The 18,451-nt window shown below is 42.8% G+C and overlaps 1 protein-coding gene across 1 annotated transcript in view; it reads right to left on the bottom strand.

The window, feature by feature from the left end:
* Positions 1–14,407, bottom strand: part of PRLR (prolactin receptor) — a 186,931-nt gene extending 172,524 nt beyond the window's left edge. The window contains exon 1 of the mRNA XM_011969112.1: positions 13,962–14,407. The gene's annotated coding sequence lies outside the window, so the exon portion shown is untranslated. The remainder of the gene's footprint in view (positions 1–13,961) is intronic.
* Positions 14,408–18,451: the final 4,044 nt, after the last annotated feature.

The raw sequence follows: 18,451 nt of genomic DNA, 5'->3' as shown, positions 1-18,451 counted from the left end.
GAGACTTGAGGTTGAACTACTTTTAAAATGCAAATTCTGGAAGTGCTCATTTATTGAACAATAGTGGCCTGAATGGTTTACTGAATTCTTTGGTATATTCTCAGGAAGGTTCAGTTTGGAGGAAGAAGGGGTCTGACAGAAGAAAACAGACCACAAAATGGGAGGGGGACAAGAAAAGGAGTTGGGGGCTTATGTGGGGCATCTTAATAGGGTAAGCAGAGGTAAAAGAAATTCTTCCTCAAACAGAGTAGGATGACAGTGGAGAAGTGAAATAAGCAGGTAAACTTATTCCTTGGGTCTAGCATACCACTCTGTGCGATCCTCTAGATGAAATACACTTACAAGTGGTCATTAGTGTGTGATGACTGTGGACAACCTGGGACATAGATCAACACCAAAGACAGTGTGCTGCCTTATAGTTTTGGGACCAGACCTATATAGGTAATCAGAAAACTTTCATTTCTTTTGAAGACGTGGACAGTGATTTGGTTTGACACTAGATGGGCTGACAAGAACTTGGTTTTTAACCATCTGTTATCTGTGATTATTTGAAATATTCAGTTTCAAAAGTTTAACCCACTTATTGGACATTCCAATTCCAAAGACATTGTTAGGCACTGGGGCAGAGTATACAAAGGAGAAAAAGTCACAGTCCTGCCTTCAGGAAGCTTATAGCGTAGTGGTCTTGACCAAGAAGTCTATGTTTGACACAAGGTGATACATGAAGGTGGTAGAGTAATACCATGAGTGCAATGAGTACATTCTAGAATTCCCCTTTAGGTGACAGGTTTTGCCTTCCCTCATCCTCTTCCCAAATCCTAGCAAGCATCTAGCTCCACTGACTGATGTTTAACTCCATGTATCCTTCTGGACATCCAACCCATGCAATCCTTTTCTGCTGAGAAACTTCTGAGGCCTGTGATGACCTGAGACAAATGCAGAGAAGAACTTATACCTCCAGTCTCCTGAAAGTGGGTGTACATGCCAGCATTCCCAAGTTCCTGTAGAAGACTGAACCCGTGCAGGCTTAGATCCTAGGACTCTTAAACCTGATACTTAACTCTATCTAGATTATTTGTAAACTCACCACTGGAAGTACATGCCCACCAATACCCAGATGTGTGCATCTTGTGTGATTTCATCTGTTCTTCTGTACTTTTCTCTGAAAATACTGCTGTTCATCCCTAAATAGCCACACTAATACACTTGAGTTTAGAAAGGAAGCTCCAGGGCCACTAAAGAGACTGCTACTACTACTGGGGGATCAGCAATAGTCTGTAGGCTCTGACTTCGCATAGTCATAGCATCTCGCGTGTGAGATAACTTTAAAAGGGTATCTGGCCCATATTCATATACATGGTATATTTTTGTAAAGGCTGGAGGACAGGAGAGAGGGACATATTTTTATGAACGCACTTTTGTATCTTTGAATTTTAAATGAACTAAATGAATTCTAAACCATGCATAAAAATAAATAAAAATATAAAAGTCACAAATATGAACACTATTATGGTTGCAATGACATCCTTTGAAAAGTAAAGGAAAGTTGCTAAGAGAAAAATAAAGCTCATTGAATCAAACCCTGAGGGAGGTGATAGACTCATCCCTGTGATCACATAACTGCCATTAATTGCTCTGATCTTTAAACGACTTGATTTTAGCTTAGGACATATCTATATCTAATACATATTCACCCTTACTTTCTGCTAAATATTTAACCAAAATCATCCCAATAAAGAAGGAATTTATATTATTGGTTTGAAGATAATTTTTTTTAAAAGATTTAGCTTTTTGTAGGATTCTGAGTTATTTGGAGAATATGCAAAGATTTGAAATAGCTTTCAAACTTTAATTAACTGATGTTGCCACTGCAATCTTCCAAACTTAATTGAGTATAGTTTACTGCAACTATATATATGGATTTCTGTTTTCTTTGCAGTTTTAAATTTGGAAGTTAACCACAAGAAATATTTGACACGTATCATATAATATTTTAAAATAACATTTTTTTGAAAATTAAAGTTGAATAAACAAATTGACGATTTGATTAGGTAAATTCAACACTTCCAGTGAATGCATGTTAATCTTTATTGAAAATTGTCCTATGGAAATTGGAGCAAAAACGTTGCCTCTTATATAATTAAAGTATATAACCAGTTTAGACATATAGTATAGAAGACAAATCATCACAATTACTGCCTTTACAGCCATTGCTGAAGAATTCATTACTTAAATTAAAATCTTAATGCATTTCCTTGTATAAACTTCAATTCTGCTAAATCCATTGTTGTTACTATTATTAGGGAGGAAGGAAAGTCTGTTACTTTCACGCTAGTTGTTGAGAAACCAAGTAACTCGCGAGAAAACATTTTTGAAGGTAGATATGCAGTGAAAGGTAGAGAAGACAGAATGAAATATTGTGTTTCCTAGGCTTATTTCACTTCTAATAAAACACTGGAAAGAAGCCATCAAAATTTTAAAGGAAATAATGTGGTAACAAATAAATTAATATGACTCTCTCTATATCTTTTTAAATTTTTTTTTTAAGTTTCCAAAGGCCGGCCTCAGATGGCTGTAGGGAGCAATTAGAATTTGCTTCATGGCTTGTTGAATAACTTTGGTTTCTTCAGTCTTCGATAAGTGGCAGGTGGGTGGGTACAATACAGAAACTATGAATAGTAGGCAGGAAGTGTTTGAGGAAAAGAGGTGGCATTTCATCAAGACTCCTCTGGTATTGGCAACTTTAACCAGCCAGAGCCCTGTCTGGGGGGTGGTAATTTATCCTCCCACCTTAGCAGATGGCAGATGGTTTAGATGTGAGGCCTTTCTGGAGGGGGGTTGGATCATTCAGCCTCTAGATTATGCCGTCTCCCCACCAGTCCCACTCCTGGAAGCCCAGCCCAGTTTTACTGTCTCCTACTGGTACCTTGGGTTTTTTGCAGGAGAAACAAGTCTACTTCTGAAGGTGGCAGCTTCAATTATATAGAAAAGTGGCACAACATAGTGGCTAGGAACCCAGAGCTCTACAGACAGACTCAGTTCAAAACCCGGCTTTACTACTTACCAGCTGTATGATCTTGGGCATATGACTTAACCTCTTTTTTTGCCTCAGTTTCCTCATCTAAAAAGATAATAAGAGTACCCACTTTTTATTATAAAGGGTGGCTGGAAGGACTAAACGAGTTAAAACATGAAATTCTTAAAACAAGGCATTGTATATAGTCAGTGCCCACTAAATGCTTGCGATTATATTAGCATTTCTATGGAGAAACTGAGCAACTGTAGAAAGCCCCATGTAAATGTCTGACAGCACGAAGGCCTTGGTAAACACAGCCAAAGTGTCAAAACACTCAGAAAAGAGATAAACTAGTAATGTGAATGTGACCTTTCCAGCACTTACGAAAAGCACGGTAATCAAAAACAACAAAAACCATCAGAGCAGTCTTATGAGACAGGATGAAATTTTTATGGTTAAGAGGCAAAAGCAGCAAACAGAAGTTTCTCACCAGGCAGGGATTTGTTTTGTTCTGCTTAAACAAGTTAAGGTTAAAATTCCTAATGTTTTTAAATAGCACTAGATGTTATTCTGTTTTGGTTCAAAACAAGGGGTCTAAAACAAGGGTAGGGCAGGAACACTCATCTTGAACAGGACTAGGTTTTCTAGCAGTTTGGCTGGTCCCTTCCATCTGAAAGCCATGCCGGCCCTGCCTCCAAATTCCATCCTGAATCCAACACCTCTTCCACCTCGTTTGCTGTCACCTTGGCATGATCCACCCTTCCCTCTTGCTTGTACTTCCGATCAGCCTCCTACAAACCCTCTGCTTTCAGTCTTCAAAGCATTCTCCACACAGAAGCTGGGAAGAGCTCTCAAAGGCAATGCCAACCATGTTCCTTCCCTGCTGAAAACCTCCCAATGAGTTAGGATGTTAAGCTCTCAAAGCACTTAATAGCCTAACTCCATCCCATGACCTTGGGTCCTCCTTGCTCTTTTCCCACCTGTCCCTCATTCCTTCTTACCTCGGGTCCAGCCACAACGGTTTCCTTTCTGTTTCCTGAACAAGTCAGACCTTTTCCAGTCTTAGGACTTTTGCTGTTATTCTTTCTGCCTGAAGCCTTCTTTCTGCCAGCTCTCAGCATGTTTTTCTTTTTAGTATTGATGTGCTGGCTTGAAGGCCACCTCCTCAGACAGTGCAACTCGTACAAGCTATTGCAAGCAGCCCTCAGCAAACTCTATTCCCTTCAATTCATTGCATTTTTTTTCATAGTACTGACTAATTTATTGGGTTTTATTTACTGTTTGTTTTTAGTGTGGATATCTATTTCTTCTTATTGGAATGTAAACTACACTAGAATAGGAACTTTGTCCTTGTATCTCCAGTCCCTATAATGGGTCCTTGGAACAGAGCAGGACCTCCATAAACATTAGTTGAGTCAATAAAGACATTCTGATGCCCATGATACTTGACTAACAGGAGGTCTCTGTCCATCCTTCTCCCCTGCAATCTTTTTTCTTATTTTCTCCTAATCCCGCAATCTCAGCACCCCAGAAAACAAAATGCTACATCATCTTCTGTCCCCCAACCTCTTCCACCAAATCTAATACAAAAACCTGGTTTCTTTTTGTTATTAATACAACCTTCTGAGGACTGATGTATTAGACTTCGCTGGACCTTGGATAGTTGATTCCAGAATCATTCTCGAAATCACAGATTCTTCCACATTTAGGATGACTTGGAATTGGCTTTTTCCAAATCCAAATGTATGAGTACCCCAGCTACTCTGATACCAAGTAGCTTCTGCAACCAAAATGATTTCCAGGGTCTGAGAGGGTGTTACATAGCCTAGTTAGTTCTTGGCTAATTTACCTTGGTAAAGCCTACCCAATGACAGTCCCTGGAGACTACTGCTGTAATTATATTTTTAATAAGGGTGTGAACAGGAACAGAGTTAATTGGCTTTAAAATGGCTGAGACAAGAAAGCAAGTCTTGGTTAACTAAAGATTAACATAGCAATTGGGAAATCTAATATATAGGTGGCAGGAAAGCTTAACCTTTATCTTTCAATCTCATAATTAATTAGCAAGCTTCTGGCAATCTGATTTCTAAACTGCACACAGAACATTTTAGTCATGAGGCTACTGAGTGTGAGGTCTCTCTGTAGAAGTAGTAAACTTAAATTATGCTCAAAATCATGTTTTTTAAAGAACAAAATGATGAAATTGCTACTCAACAAAAATACATTTTGATGGTTTTCTGGGCCATGAGACTCTAAAACAAGGCAAAAGAAGAAATATAAATAAGTAATTAAGATTTGGATCATAGCTGACCAGTAGTAGCTCTTAGCCCTGGATGCATATTATAAGCCTGGAGAACTGTAAATAAATACGAATGTCCAGGCCCCTTCTCAGAATATTGATTCAGTGAGTCTATGAGTTGTTTTTAAAGCTCCCTAGGTGACTCTCACGTACAATCAGTGTGGAGCAACACTGTTTAAGAGGCTTGCTTTTTGCTATTGCTAAAGCTTTTGGAAATTGTTTTAAATCAATAATGGATTCGGAGACAGAGAAAGAAAACCCAACCATTTGGGAAAGGTACAAATTGACCTATCTTTTTTGTGTAAAGAGGCTGTATTGCCAAGACTCTGACTTTTTTCCCACACTGTCCTTCAGAAGAACCTCCATCTCCCCCACCCCCACTCTCACCATTGGCAGTGAACCCGGTAGCTCCCAACACATATAGAGGATTCTTTAAAGTGTAGCTGTTGGCCGGGTGCGATGGCTCATGCCTGTAATCCTAGCACTTTGGGAGGCCAAGGCGGGCAGATCAGGAGGTCAAGAGATCAAGACCATCCTGGCCAACATGGTGAAACCCCATCTCTACTAAAAATACAAAAATTAGCTGGGCTTGGTGGCGCATGCCTGTAATCCCAGCTACTCGGGAGGCTGAGGCAGGAGAATAGCTTGAACCCAGGAGGCAGAGGTTGCAGTGACCCGAGATTGCATCACTGCACTCCAGCCTGGAGACAGAGTAAGACTCCGTCAAAAAAAAAAAAAAAAAAAAAAAAAAGCAGCTGTTTCAAATGTTGGGCTTTGTCCTCTTTTTTTCAACGGTATAACAAAAAGGTGATATCCTTTCAGTGAACAAGAGCTTCAGAGAAGAGAAATCAGAACAGCCGTAAAGTGTGGGGCTAGGAGTGGCGGAATAGCAACCAGAGTCTTCACTTCCCAGATATTAGAGTGGAAAAACTGTAAATATGCAAGGCCAAACTTCACTAGCCTGAGAGCTCCCAGGCATCAGGGATGGGGCTCTCAGGACCACTGTGACTGGCTATGGGTCATTGACACTCAGATAATCACAGTGTTGGCAGCTTAGGTAAACCAGTCATCTTCACCTACTGATCTGTGACACTAATTCATTCATGTAAGAAGTAACATTCTAACACCAACAGGAGAGTGGGTAGACTCACTTTGGGAGTCTAATAAGATACGTGGAATTCAGTGGCTGGAAATTCTAATTTCACCTCCCTGAGAATTCTCATTTCACCTCCATCACCAGCTAGTCTACTGGCCCAAGGCAAGTAATTAAACTCCATTTCTCAATTTGTAAAGTTGGAGAGGTGAGGGAAGATTACAGATGCTTATAAAATAGTGGGCACTATTAGGCATGATAATAAAGCCCTTGGCAATGATTACAAAAAGCCTGGTGGAAACAAGCACTTGTGAGATACCCATTGTGCCCCACTTAGCTAGGATTGACTATAGGATACCCCCAAAGTACACAGAGGTCAAGAGTAGGCAGCTGGTTACAAAGGCTTCCAGCCACATCATCCAAGTAGACAGAATCACCACGAGGAATTATCTGTGAATTTAAAAGACTACATACAAATGTGCGTGTATATACAATTTATACAAATTAAAGGCCACACTCTTGGTTGTCCATTTAATCTCCTTTAAAAGATTACTTCTTTCATTTTACATCCCACGATTATGATATAAAAATCTTGGTTTTTGCTCAGTGATTCTCAACTCTGACTTCACATTAGAATATTCTGGGAAATTGAGACAGAAACAAAAATAAAACCAAATCAAACAAAAACACCACTGAGACGAGGCCCTAGTCTTAAACTAATTAAATGGAAGCTCTGGCGTGGGGCTGAGGCATCCATAATTTTTAAAAGCTTCCCAGGTGATTCTGATGTCAAGCTCGGATCTGGAGCCATTGGATTAAGCCAAGTGTTCTTTTTCACATCACGCACCCCTGAACCCATGCACATCTCCACTGCCACACCACTGTGCACTTTTTCTTATTCGAGGTGGCTCTCTCCTTCTCTCCATGTGTCTTTAGGGACCTCAATGTCCATTTTCTACCTGGTCCTTCTTAATATACCTTAGAGCTTATGGGCATGCTGCCCTCCAGAATTGCAAAACTTTGTTTACATCATTCATGTAACACTTAGAAAATGTTCTTTACATGCTATTGGTCTTTTATGTTTCTGTCCATCTTCCCAACTAGGAACTATGCTCCTCCAGAGCAAGAACCAGGTTTTATTCTTCTATTTTCCCCATGGAGTCTAGCATAGATTTCCTGGCTTACACAATGCTGAAAAATATGTGTTGCTATTGATGTAGAAATGTTACCAGGGCAGCCCTAGAGAAATAGCTGGGAAAGCTCATTATTGTCTTAAATTGTTATCTTCTTAGTTTCTTTATCTATAGATACTCCTGCTTAAACAACTCCAGATGGCCTGGGATGTCTCAGGAACTTGGTGATCCTTTGCCAAATACGAGAGGCCTGCAGGAAACCAGTGCAAACCAGAACTGGCCACCCCTTGTTTCATTTAAGTCATTAACATAGCTCTATAATGCTGGGCTCCCCACCCCTTGAAGAAAACTGCCGCCATTTTTTCTCCATAGGACGCATGGAGAAGCATGTTTATTTGTGTCTGTGTCTCTGCACTTCCTCCCTGCATGTGTTTACATAGCTCCCCGCCCCACAACTAACTTGTCACGATCCTGCAGCTTCCCACAGCTGGGGAGAAGATGACTTTTTAGAGCAAGAGGTCTCTCATTTTCCATTTCTGGCCAGTGAATAAAACCAGCTTGTCCTTTTTCAGTTGGGTGTTCTCTCTCTGGAACCTATACAGACTAGAGAAAGAATTCAGTCTACCAGTGACAGATGCACTGAGATTCATTCTTGTCAACTTCTTTACTGCCATGTCCCCCAGATTTGGATTTCAAGTGGAAATGAACAAATGTTATTCCAAGAGAATCTTACATAATGTTTTGCTCCAGCTACATAAAGGCAACTCCTCCCTGCAGGCACATGTCTAGAGAAGCCATTTGTATTCAGGTTATCAATCATAACCATGGCCAATTTGTACAGTACATTTCACCATTAGCATTTTTTGTGGCATTATCTCATCAACACCAAACTTACTACAGGAAGTAAGGGAGAAAGGTGGGGGAAAAAAGGGAGAGAGAGGGTAACACGCAAACCAGTAGATTAGACAAAAGCAGAATCCAGGTCTTTGCTCTCCCAAGTCAGAGGCTTTCTCCAGCAATACCAGAATCTGACTGCTCTTCTTTTTAAAATAAATGAAACTGCAGGAAAAAATTATATCATTACTTCATTGACATGTTTGAGGGCCACTTTAGCTAGTGGACAAAAGAAACCAAAGCTGGTCTTTTGTGATGCCCCTGGAGCAGCCCTTCTGGAAACTGGGACTACTTTTTGTTCATGCTGTTTTAAGCAAGAGGACAGGGAGAAACATTTATTACTGCATGAGATTACTTATTTAATGAGCTTTGCACAAAAACATGAAGCTCTACTTGTCTCCTCGTCTGATTTTACAAAGTGCCCAAAACTACAAAGACAATGTACTAGGAAGTGATTTAAAGGTAAAACTTTAAATCCAGATTTAAAATGACCTTTTCATTGTAGGATGTTTGAAAGCCTCATGAGATTTGCCTGAGTGAGAGGATTGGTCTTGGTGATGAATATAATCACTGGGTCTATTTTATCAGATCCCAAAGTGACATGGTATAGTGGACTTCAAATGATCACCTGCTAACCAGCAGCATGAGAGTGGGGGAGAAGGAAAAGGGACCTCTTTTCTCTCGCGCTTCATCAAATAACTGAATATGGGGGCAGATGAGAAGGAGCCTGACACAAGAATAGAGGAAGAAGTTACATTTGGAAGAAGGGGGAAAAAGTTCCTATCATGTATTTGTCAACTTATTAGTCTAGATCAGTGCTATTCAATGGAAATACAATGTGAGTCATATATGTGATTTAAACATTTCTATTAAGCCACATTAAAAGGAAAAAGGTAAAATTAATTTTAATATATTTTATTTAAACTAGTATAGCTAAAATATTATTTCAACATACAATCAATATAAAAATTGAGACAGTTTACTTTTCCTTTTGTTTTTGTTTGAGACAGAATCTAGCTCTCTCACTTAGGCTGGAGTGCAATGGTGCGATCTCGGCTCACTGCAATCTCTGCCTCCTAGGTTCAAGCTATTCTCCTGCCTCAGCCTCCCAAGTAGCTGTGATTACAGGTGCCCACCACCACACCCAGCTAATTTTTGCATTTTTAATAGAGACGGGGTTTCACCATGTTCCTCAGGCTGGTCTCGAACTCCTGAGCTCAGGCAATCCACTGCCTTGGCCTCCCAAAGTGCTTGGATTACAGGCATGAGCCACCGCGCCGGGTCGAGACAGTTTACTTTTTTGGGGAAATACTAGATCTTTAAAAATCTGGGGTGCATCGTACATTTACAGTACATCTCAGTATGAAATAGCCACATTTCAAGTGCTCAATAGGCACATGTGGCTAGTGGCTACTGTATTGGACAGTTCAGGTGTAGGTGCACTAACTGGAGTTTGGGACATCAAATACAAATCATCGTCAACATTTAGCTACTTAATATACTTTTGATACTCTTCTTCTACCGGCTCCCTCACTTTCTCCAAAAGACATTATCTCAAAGGCCACATGCTGTGTTAGCAAATAGTTGTGGGCTTTGGAGTGAAATAGACTAAGGGAGTCAAATACCAGCTTCGTAACCTTGGACTAGCTCCTTAACCTTGATGACTCTTGGTTTCTTCAACTGCAAAATAAAAACAAATATAGCTAACTCACCAGATTGTTGGGAACATAAACAGGGTGTACAGCACAGCCTAGAAGAGTACAGTAGGCATTGAAACAATAAGTCCCCCTATATACAACTCAACTTCTAAAGGGCCCATCTTCAGACTTCAAGCTCTACTGCTTCATTTACTTCAATTTAAGAACTTTCTCTTGAGAGTTCTGCTAAGGTAGCCCTTTCCCTAGACTTTTACAGGGCTGGCTCCCTTTTTGAAAACGTGGGTTTAAGTTCAAGGGTAACCTTTGTATGGCAATCTTCTCTGACTACCCTGTTGAAAGTTGCTCCCACTCCCTGTCACTCTCGAGCCTTCAGCGTCTATTTTCTTCATAGCATTTATCAGTATCTGAAATGATTTTATGTATTTGTTCACCTGACTGTTTTCTGTCACTCTCTCTGGCATAGAAGCTCCACAAGGGCTGGGATCCTGTGTGTCTCATTCCCCAGCGTGTCATGAAGTGTCGAGCACAAAACAGAGCTCAGCAAATGTTTGTCGAATAAATGAATGAAAATGTGCTCAGCACAGCGAGGTAAAGGTAAGTGGTGTTCTGATTCTAAAGGTGGTAGAGAATGAACATTCCAGAGCTCTGTTTAACTAAAAGGATTACCAAGGAAGTCAGTGACAGAGAGCCAGCCTCACCTGCTAATGTTAGGTATTGCGAATCTTGAGTCTAATGGCTGGGCTTGGGAAGGGCCAGGAATATTCTTCTCCCATAGGTGATCCTGTTGTTGCTACCTGTTAATATGTATCACAAGCCAAGTACATGTTCACACCACTTCAAAGCACCCACTAGATTTGGCTCTTCCTGCCTTTTAGAAGAATCTTAATCCAGTTGACCGATGCAAGTTTCTGACATCGGGGAGCTTGGGAGCACTGGGTAGTGGAAAAAGAGTGGGTGCCAAAGTCAGACAGACCTGGACTTGGATCCTGGTTCTGCCTTTCCTGAGCTAGGCAGATGTGGGGTGTGGGGTGGGGGGCATATGTACATTTCTATGTTTCAGTTTCCTTACTGGTAAAGCTGTAAATGATAACTCGTACTCTGCAATCTTGCTATGAGAATTAATTGAGGCAATGTGTGAAAGTGCTTAGCACATCTTAAAGGCTCAATAAATAGTAGGCATCAATATTGCTATCTTTGCATGCAGGAATACCTCACCAAAGTATACTGATCTTTGGCTACTCTGTGGATATCCAATTTCCTTTTAAGTTTCCGATGTTTCCTTCTTTCATTGCTACATCAGCTGACCACTTGCAATGGAGGCACCAGGACCCCATGGAGAGAGAGTATACGCTGAGTTGGCTACATCTGTGCCAAGCTGTGAAAGATGACAATGGAGACATTTCTCTCTACAGTTTCTGAACATGGACCCAGCCACAAGACTTCTTTCCATGCCTGGCTGTTTTCAGCTACAGGCACAGCTCTAGCTGTTTTGTACTCAAGATTATGGGTCAAGAGAGACTTGAGAGACAGGTCAAGTATCCATGCCGGTCTGGACATATTTTACTTGCCGGCAATACATAGTGCTCTGCTTGACATTGCACAACTGGAACAGCCAGTCTGACTCTGTATTCTGAGCCTCCGTTTTGAGCATAACTAGACCAGAACTAATTTTACTCGAGACAGAGAGAGTAAACTGTTCTAAAAAGCATGAGACTATTGAACACTTACTTATGGTGCCACATTAATATTAATAAAAACAGCTTATCATTGACTATGGGCTAGGCATGATACATAGTATTTCCATTCTCCCAACAACCATGCAAAAAAAAAAAAAAAAAAAAAAAAAAAGAAGAGAAAAAAAACAGCATTATTTTCATTGTGCTGATAGGAAAAGTGAAGCTCAGGGAAACTCAGAGACTTGCTCAGTGTGGGAGTCAAGATCTGAAGCCCAGTCTGCTGAGTTCCAAAGCCCTGTGTGTTTTCTGATGTACCTTGCTGGCACTGCTTGTGGAACACCCAGGGTCTCTAGAGATCTGAGTCCTTAGTCCTCTAAAGGCAAAGTACAGAGGTTCAAAAGAATACGACTGCCTACTCATACTATGCCTCAGGGAGCAAAGAGTGCTTCATTTCCAAACAAAGCCTTGGCCTCCCTGCCATCCAGCTAGGTGACCTGAAGAGCACTCTGATTCAGACAGCGATCCTCTTTAGATGGCTCTCCAGTGTCCGTGGGACTGAAAATTCTAGGGGTAAGGACTGTCGCCTTAGGAGAGTCATTAAAAAGAGTTGTGAGGAGGTGTCCCCTGGAGTCAGAGGCTGGTAGAGCTCTGGAGAGAGCAGGTGCGGAGCTCACCCATGACAGGGGAGCTGTCTCCTTCAGCAGCATGGCTGACTCCAGACCCCCAAGGCGGCTGTGGATTACTCCCACAGTCAGCACAACTGCCAGCAAGGAGTCGGCTGGGTGGTCTTGATGCAGGAGGGACAAAGGATTGTCACCTGGAGTTCAGGCATGGCTTTCAGGGAGTATCCACAAATCCTCAGGGATTGCACGTAAAATTTTATGTCCATGTCATATGCATTTTCCCCCAGGAAGAGGACTCACAGCTAATCTTCAAAAGGACTTATCACCCCCAATTTTTAAGAACCACTGAAATTAATATTTTCATCTGCTCCTCTCTTGGACTATGCAGCACTTCCACCTCATTAAACATTTATATATGTAAATAATTAATTACCTAAACTTTGCAGGAAAAAATCGAAGCCCAGAGAGGGTAAGTATCTTGCCCAAGTTTGCACAGCCGATGGTCAGGATTGGGATTAGCAGCACTTCCCTGGTCAAGTGAAGCACGATTTCAGGTGAGAAATCTTTGCCAGTCAACTTGACAAATGAAGACAAAGTGATCCCTCCTGAGTAATAATAATGTTTTGCAACCATTTTCAAGTCCGGTCATAGAATCCCCTATGTTGCTTGTTCTTCGGGTAGTGTGGGTTGCTTCCTCAGGATACAGGTAGAGGTCACTAAAAGGATAGTTTTCTACTCAAAGAGCCAGGACTCCAGCCCTTGCCTTCCCCTGCCGCAGCACTCGGGCCGGCCCTCCAGTTACCTGAGTTTGCCTGACTTTAACCAACTCCCCTTCCCTTCCCTCCTCCCTCCTCCAGCGGGCTCTCCTTCCAGCTTCCTCCCGGGCTGCAATGCCTCTGCCTAGGTCCGTCTGCCTCCGTCCAGCTCCGGCTTCCGGCCCAGAGGCTGCTCACCTGCCCCTAGCCCTGCTGACTTTTGGGAGGAGCAACACCTTTCAGGTCAGCGTTGCTAACCCTAAACTTTCCCCGCCGGATGCCTGCGAGGCTGCTGCGGCGGCGGCTGCTGGTGGGAGAGTCTCGAGTCCGGCTGTCAGCACATCACCTGTCTGCGCCCCTTCCCCCTCCCTGCCCTTTTTTCCTTTTCTTTTTATTTTGACGCAAATAATTTATATTCTGAGAATCCCACAATCAACGCCGAAACTCATCCCACAATCAACGCCGAAACTCATGCCCAAGGATGCAGGTGAAGATGCCTTTGACAAAGACGAATGCGAGCCGAGTGCAGTTTGTAAAAGCTGGGGTTGGGGGCAGTGGTGGAGGCAAAGCACCTTAAGAATATTTTTTAGCCCCTCTGAGAAGGGACATCCGGGCGGAAAGCGGGCGGATCCTGGGCTTCCCTGCCGGCTGCGGCTCTGGCTCCCGGCTGGCGTTCTCTCCAGTAGCCCGCGCTGGCGGCCACCGCGCTTCCCTTCCGCACGCGGGCCTCGAACCCGCAGCCCGGACAGCGGCCGCCCGCGCCGCCCCTGCCGCGCGCCGTTGGAGGCGGCCTCAGCTCGCCATGGGTACTCACTTTTGCCGGGGAGCAAAGTCTGCCAAATCAGTCGATGAGCACTTCCTGCACGAGGAGGTGAAGCTCCATTGTGTGGAAAGCTGTTTCGCGAACGGTCGGTAAAATCCAGAAAGAGGGAGAATGAGTGAGTAAGGCAGAAAGCCCAGCCCAGAAAACCGGCGTCTGGGGATTTCAGCCTCCGCTCCACTGTCCCCAGCCCGGTGGCTCTGTGAGAAGAAGCTCAACTCCGTGCACTTGTTCACTCTTTCTTCATGAGAGGAGGAGTCAGTGTTGCAACATTTATGTTCCTTGCTGGAGGCAAAACAGTGATTTTCTTCAGCATGCAAAATGTCCAGAGCCTGCCAGTTTTACAAGGCGACGGAGGTAGTTGTCGGAGCTAGAATCCTGCGAAGACGTGAAGAAACAACTGATTTCCCCCAGATCGGTTTTGCATGATTAGGGCCACACGTCTTTGAGACTGTACCAGAAAATAGGCAGACAAAACAATAATAAAAATGACTTAGTGAGTTGAAAGACCTCAAAGATGATATTTTTCCAGGCAGCCAAGATGTGGAGTGTCTCCGTGTCAAATTTCTTTCCTTATTTCTGAGTAACATTGAACAGCAGCTTGACAACAGTTGAGAGGTTCTCCAGGGGTTTGAATTGCACCTTGCCTGAGGAGTCAGATAGAAAGGAGCAAAAGAAGATAGTGACCTAAGAAGGTTTTTCTTTCTTTCTTTTTCTTTTTTTCATACCCAAAGCGCAAACTTCCAGGGTGCTGTGTTCATTATCTGCCATATGAATATAATACATAAACATTGGTGGTGCCTAAATAGCCCCACTTCTGTGTTTTCCACAAATAAAGAATTGATCTTTTCTAACGGGCTGCATGTTGTTCTGAGTTTTCTTTTCCTTGAAACCACACACAACCGCCTTTTCTCTTGCAAAAACAAAAACCCCACATTTAACAGTACTGAAACAAATAGTAGCAGCTGCCTGAATCAAATAGTTATTTCTGGCTATGTATGTTGCTGGTGTCATTTGATGCCATAATAATTAATGCATCCCATTGTTACACAACCCAGAGGGCCACCGAGGAATATTTTAAAAAAAGGTTTTTGAGTTTTGTTGTTGTTGTTGTTGTTGAGATGGAGTCTCGCTCTGTCGTTCAGGCTGGATTGCAGTAGTACAATCTTGGCTCACTGGAACCTCCTCCTCCCGGATTCAAGCAATTATCCTGCCTCAGCCTCCCAAGTAGGTGGGATTAAAGGTGCGTGCCACCACGTCCGGCTAATTTTTTGTATTTTTAGTAGAGATGGGGTTTCACCATGTTAGCCAGGATGGTCTCGATCTCCTGACCTCATGATCTGCCCACCTCGGCCTCCCAAAGTGCTGGGATTACAGGTGTGAGCCACCGCACCTGGCTGTTTTTGTTTTTGTTTTTGTTTTTTTTTAAGTTATTGAAACATGAGGCTTTCCCCTTTGATTTGACTGCCACTCTGGAATAACTTGGAAATCACAGTTAGCAGTGGGCATTTGCCAAACCACAGGAAGCCATTGAAAATCCCATGATGCTTTGGTGATCCTTTTGGACTGGAATCCCAGAAGCAACTGCATGGGCATAATAACCTAATGCTTCCCAATCAATAACACGTCCTTGTACAATTAAAACATAGACTCCAGCTGGTTCTATTAGCTAATGGGAGATGCATCTTTCACGTGCAGACTGCACATGCTTCCTCTGATGATTAGGGTATATTTACTTTCACTCATGGGTGTTCATGAAGGTACGCAACTTCTATTTATTTTCAGAACCACTGGGCGACATGAGATCCTCAGTGGCAGAATATTTCTATATGACCTTTGCAAAGCAAAGGGTCACTCAGTTCTACAAGAGTTGTTCTAATTAGACTATTTTAACAGTGAAACAGAAAATCACTCTGGGTAACTCCAGACTGTCAGCTTTTAGAAGACAGGGACTTGGCTTTTCCTCCTAGTGGTTCCCACTCAGCTACAGGCAGCTCGGCTTGTCTGTACTCCTAGCTTACAGATTGGTCATTGCGTGGCTAATCCATACCTGGCTGGTAAGAAGGGCAGGGCTGACTCCCTGCTTTGTTGTGTAGCACACGGGCACTGTCACAAAGCCATGGGTACTCATGGTCAGTGAATTACCTTGCCCCAGCTTTCCTGAGATGATGAAATCCGCAGTGAGCCTCTACATTTTCCCTTTCTACCCCACAGTGGTTCTGTTACTATCTCCTCTCTATGCACTGATATGCTCCAGCTTCTTTACTGATGTCCTCCTCTAGTTCATCTCTGCATCTCTGTCTTAATGGACGTGTTCATCCTTCTTTCCAAGCTGACTCCCCCAGCTGAGTCCTGGACCCCATATCCGTTTACTTCCTTCAAGACCTTGCTTCTCAACCTGATGCAGAGGAAGAGCCCAGCACTGGCACAGGGTTGGGTCCTTGCTATTCTTGGTTTCTCACTGTAAATTGGACACAGTAACACATGCCTCAAAAATCCAGTCAAAAGAATAATAATGGTGATAGCATATGTAAAATGCCTGCCATCTAACAAATTCTAGAAACATCAAGTTCCTTTTTTCCCTTCCCCTTTCCTCTACCTTTCTTGCATATTTAATCTTTTCTGCCCCACAGGCTTCTTTTTCTCAACCTACAACTTCCTACATCTTCTTTGACCCTTCTGACGGCTTTACAGTTTAATTCACTCGTTTCTTTACCTGCCAAACTTAGTGAAAGAATGACTTACACACACCAGCTTTCCTGACTTATTACCTTCTCAATGCCTTAACTCACTGGTTCTCAACCTTGGCTGTGAACAGGAATCACCTGAGTGTTTAAAATGTACTGTGTCTGGGTGTCACTTGCAGAGCTAATGCAGGAGGTTTAGAATGGAGCTCTGACTTCTCTCTTTTTACAAAAATGCACAGGCAGGGTGGAAAATGGCTCCCTTGAATCCCTTTGCACCTGGCTTTCACCACTACCACTCACTGGCTGCTCTCTGGGAGGGCCCTGCAGGCCTCTCTGCAGCATTGGGCTTTGATTCACTTCCTCCTCTTGAAGTTCTCACGCCTTGGCTTCCAGGCCTCTGCCCTCCTTTGGCTCCCTTCTGTCTGTGGCATTCCTCTGTTGGTTTCTGCTGTTGCTCCTTTTCTCTCTCCTCCTTCTCAAATAGGGAACGTTTTGTCATTGCTGCTTCATTTTTATTCTTTGAGAACCACATTTCTTTTCTTTTTCTTTTTCTTTTTTTTGGTTTTAAGGAGTGGAGAGGTTAACAGGCAAGAAGGGGCAAGAAGGAAAGGGAGAAGGTAGAAAGAAGCAGCTTCCCTGTACAGAGACGGCGGGGTGGCGGGGGCGGGGGGAGAGGCTCCAAAGCCGAAAGAGGAAGTCCCCACTTGCTGCAGATACCAGCCAGGTATATACGCAGAGGCTGGAGGAGGCAGTGTTTGATTTGCACAGGGCTCAGGACTAGGCATGTCATTCAGGTAGCCCATGAAAGAGCTGGCCTTCCCACCCTAGTCTTTTAATATGCAAATGTGGGGCGCCGTGATGCTCTACACAGGTAGAGATATGTGGGGGCGGCCATGTTGCCAGCAACATGTGGGGCAAAGGCAAGAAGGGCCCAGGAATCTCCATGTTTGGGTGAACCCAGTTTCTAATGGTCTGCATTTGTATATCAAAGGTTACCAGCCTGGCTCTAAAAGCCGGGGCTTTACAAGAAGCTTTTCTGGAGATACTTTAAAAAACGAAAACTTCCCAAGGACCCCTTTTCCTCCCTATCTGCCTAAAATAATGTCTTAATAACTCCTACCACATTGCTCCCTGTGGCGATATCACACTAACTGCTGTTAGGGGGTTTTGGGCGAGGACTCTTTCTGGCTAATTCCGGCTGAAAAGGGGCCTCTAATGGGGAACAGCAGCTAGGGCTCCTCTTGGGGTCAACTTAAGGGTCCTCAGAAGAATGGCGTGTCCATATGTGGGAGAACTACGTTTCTTTCTTTAGAAAAAAAAAAGAAAACTGCTAAAAATATCCAAAGAATCAAAAACCCAAATCCTAGCACTGTTAAAAAGAAATCTACGTCTTTATCTATAAAGTAAAACATAGTACTTCCAAATCACACATTCTCCTTCCTTCATCTGATCCCATCTCGGAGGTAACCACCATTGACATATTGGTGATTGTCTCCTTTTTTATATGTGTATATAGTCATGTCTCTGTATGCACATGCAAATATTTTAAAAATTCAAAATGCAATAATTTCTGTGACTTTTCTTTTTTAAGCTTAATGAAATCACATATTCTGGGTAACTATGAATATGTTTACTCCATTTTTTTTTTTAATGGTTACAGAGTTTGTAATTTATTCTACCATTCTTCCTTTATTAGGTCTTTAGTAATTCCAGCTTTTTATTGTAAGAAGTGCTGCTACGATTGTCTTTGCATGGATCTTAGGATAGATACTTAGAATGGCCTGGTTGGCAGGCATG

Source organism: Mandrillus leucophaeus, unplaced genomic scaffold, assembly GCF_000951045.1.
Source record: "Mandrillus leucophaeus isolate KB7577 unplaced genomic scaffold, Mleu.le_1.0 Scaffold873, whole genome shotgun sequence".
NCBI lineage: Eukaryota > Metazoa > Chordata > Mammalia > Primates > Cercopithecidae > Mandrillus > Mandrillus leucophaeus.
Note: the sequence above shows the minus strand (reverse complement) of the source record. Positions and strands in the feature narration are given on the sequence as shown.